The sequence below is a fragment of the Salvelinus fontinalis genome, chromosome 13, assembly GCF_029448725.1.
Source record: "Salvelinus fontinalis isolate EN_2023a chromosome 13, ASM2944872v1, whole genome shotgun sequence".
Classification (NCBI taxonomy): Eukaryota; Metazoa; Chordata; class Actinopteri; order Salmoniformes; family Salmonidae; genus Salvelinus; species Salvelinus fontinalis.
In genome coordinates, this window is record NC_074677.1 from 46,203,528 (window position 1) to 46,207,132 (window position 3,605).

Sequence of the window (3,605 nt, forward strand, 5' to 3'; positions counted from 1 at the left end):
TCCTAATATATGCATATTATTAGTAGTATTGGATAGAAAACACTCTGAAGTTTCTAAAACTGTTTGAATGATGTCTGTGAGTATAACAGAACTCATATAGCAGGCAAAAACCTGAGAAAAAATCCAACCAGGAAGTGGGAAATCTGAGGTTTGTAGGTTTTCAACTCATCGCATATCGAATACACAGTGGGATATGGGTCATTTTGCACTTCCTAAGGCTTCCACTAGATGTCAACAGTCTTTAGAACCGTGTCTGATGCTTCTACTGTGAGGTGGGGGCGAATGAGAGGGGATTGAGTAAGGTCTACCATGACCTGAACATGCGCTGACCATGCACGTTCATGTGAGAGCGAGCTCTGTTCTATCGCATTTCTGAAGACTAATAAGATTAACAACAATATTACCTTCAAAATGGTATAAGATACTTGTCTGAGGAACTTCAATGATGAGATTTTTGTTGTTTTGAATTTGGCGCCCTGCACTTTCACTGGCTGTTGTCATATCGATCCCGTTAACGGGATTGCAGCCATAAGAAGTTTTAAGTCAAATCACCTGCACCGAATACAAAAGGTGTAGACCTTACAGTGAAAAGATTACTTACAAGACCTTAACCAACAATGCTTTTAGAAGATTTAAGAAAAACAAGTGTTAGGTAAGTAAAAAAATCCTCTTAGAGGATCTAGATACTTTTGATATCCTCTCTGGATTAAAACCAAATTATGATAAATGTACCATATTATGTATTGGATCACTAAAAAATGCACATTTTACATTACCATGTAGTTTACCAATTAAATGGTCTGACGGAGATGTGGACATACTCGGTATACAAATCCCAAAAGAAAGAAATGATCTCACGCCAATAAATTTTTATAGAAAGTTAGCAAAAATGGGACAGTTAGCAACAGATGGGACCGTTTAGCTTAAGATGTTGATAAACTATTTTACTATTTATTCGCATTAAAAGCACAGCAATCCGCTCACAGCAATAGGCTATAAGCGCGAATGTTCCATTAGCAGGAAAAAAAAACTTCTCAAAAGTTACCTTTTATTGTAAATGTGCATTCTTATGGTGAAAATGATCTTCCCCAAACTTGAAACTCACGCTCTGTGTATGTATGCCAGTTAGGCTCTACACCCCTTTTAAAGCAGATTAATGTGCTTAATTTTAAGAAGTTATTTGGCCACTTTAGTTGTGATACAAGCCTTATCAAAACATATAGGACTATGGGTTGGGCTACATGAGGGGTGTGCGACTATGATTTGTAAAAAGTTGCAAAAAAGCAGCTGGGTACCATTCACATGTGATAATATATCACTCACAAGTGACCGTCACACTATTCTTGATGTAATCTTGTCTTTACATGTACTAAATAATAGTAACAGGGGCAGCTGAAAAGAATACATGTCATCTATGCACTTAAATAGTGAATGGAGGACGCTTTTCCAGTGGTTGTAAAGAGAAGCAATGTGCTTAATATTAGGAAAGTTGAGAAATAAATATAGTAGGCAAAGGTCTCTTTTGATAGAGGCCATCACTCTGTGATGATTTTTGATTACATTTGCATTGATGTCAGAGTGATTAGAGGGACAATAGAGTGCTGAGTAGCAGGCAGTTAGCAAGTGTGGTAGGCTACTAATGACCATCAGCAGCATCAGAGCTTGGAGAAGCCTAATTACGTGACTAAACGGTCACATGGAATTTGACTGCATCATGCATCGTGACTGCCGGTGTAGCGGTAATAGTCACCATAACAGCACTAGATAGGCCTAATGTCATTTTATAAAATCAAAAAGTATTTTAATATGTTTGCATCAAATGTCCTTGCTTCAAATACCCTACTCCTTGAAAGTCGTGTGTTGATTATATATAGAATAATTGAAGAATGTTGATCACTGGCAACAGTTGCAGTGTTGCACATCGAATTTACCCCCATATCATGGAATAGGCTACATGAGGGAAAGTTTATAAAGACAAAGGGTGGACAATTGGAATTATTTGATTTGGATGGATGGTTGACATGACAGGAAACAACTTTATAGCCTATTGCGCAATATATTCCACAATTCAAACCAAAATACACCAGCGACACCATTTAGGAGATAAAGGTTGTAAGCACAGTATTTCTGATCAGATCGACAATTATCTTTGGATGTACTTGTGTGGCTACAATGCCATCTTTAGAGCACAGCATTTTCTGCTTGGTTTCCAGAGCATTGAAAGAAAGAAATGAAACTAGGCTACTATCAAGGTCTGATGATGCTTCCGACATTATGGTAAAAGGATTGTTGTGTTGGGTGATGTCCTAAAGTCTGATGTATTTTGATAACTGCCAGTGACAGTGTTCATGCTTATCAGGACTTCCCTCTTGCCTGTGTAGTTGCATGTGCAGTAAACCCAAGGGTTGCCGTTTCCTCCTTGGTTGGCAGAGATCTCAGAAAAACTTAAAATGGTGAACCTGTGACCCAAATTTATCACATAAATGTGAGTCTAGAACACAGAACATACACTGTGTGTACAAAAAAAAAATAAGAACACCTTCCTACTATTGAGTTGCAACTCCCCTCCCCCCTTTTGCCCTCAGAACAGCCTTAATTTGTCGGGCGTGAACTCTACAAGGTGTCGAAGGAACTCCAAAGGGATGCTGGCCCATGTTGACTCCAATGCTTCCGGAGGGAAAATAAACGCACACCTGTTTAGGAGAGGTGCTGGCTAGCGGAGTAGAACACCTGTTTTGGAGAGGTGCTGGCTAGCGGAGTAGAACACCTGTTTTGGAGAGGTGCTGACTAGCGGAGTAGAACACCTGTTTAGGAGAGGTGCTGGCTAGCAGAGTAGAACACCTGTTTTGGAGAGGTGCTGACTAGCAGAGTAGAACACCTGTTTTGGAGAGGTGCTGACTAGCAGAGTAGAACACCTGTTTTGGAGAGGTGCTGGCTAGCAGAGTAGAACACCTGGTTCGGAGAGGTGCTGGCCGGCAGAGTAGAACACCTGTTTAGGAGAGTTGCTGGCTAGCAGAGTAGAACACCTGTTTAGGAGAGGTGCTGGCTAGCAGAGTAGAACACCTGTTTAGGAGAGGTGCTGGCTAGCAGAGTAGAACAGCTGTTTAGGAGAGGTGCTGGCTAGCGGAGTAGAACACCTGTTTAGGAGAGGTGCTGGCTAGCGGAGTAGAACACCTGTTTAGGAGAGGTGCTGGCTAGCAGAGTAGAACACCTGTTTAGGAGAGGTGCTGACTAGCAGAGTAGAACACCTGTTTAGGAGAGGTGCTGGCTAGCAGAGTAGAACACCTGTTTAGGAGAGGTGCTGGCTAGCAGAGTAGAACAGCTGTTTAGGAGAGGTGCTGGCTAGCGGAGTAGAACACCTGTTTAGGAGAGGTGCTGGCTAGCGGAGTAGAACACCTGTTTAGGAGAGGTGCTGGCTAGCAGAGTAAACCACCTGTTTAGGAGAGGTGCTGACTAGCAGAGTAGAACACCTGTTTAGGAGAGGTGCTGGCTAGCAGAGTAGAACACCTGGTTAGGAGAGGTGCTGGCTAGCGGCGTAGAACACCTGTTTAGGAGAGGTGCTGGCTAGCAAAATAGAACACCTGTTTAGGAGAGGTGCTGGCTAG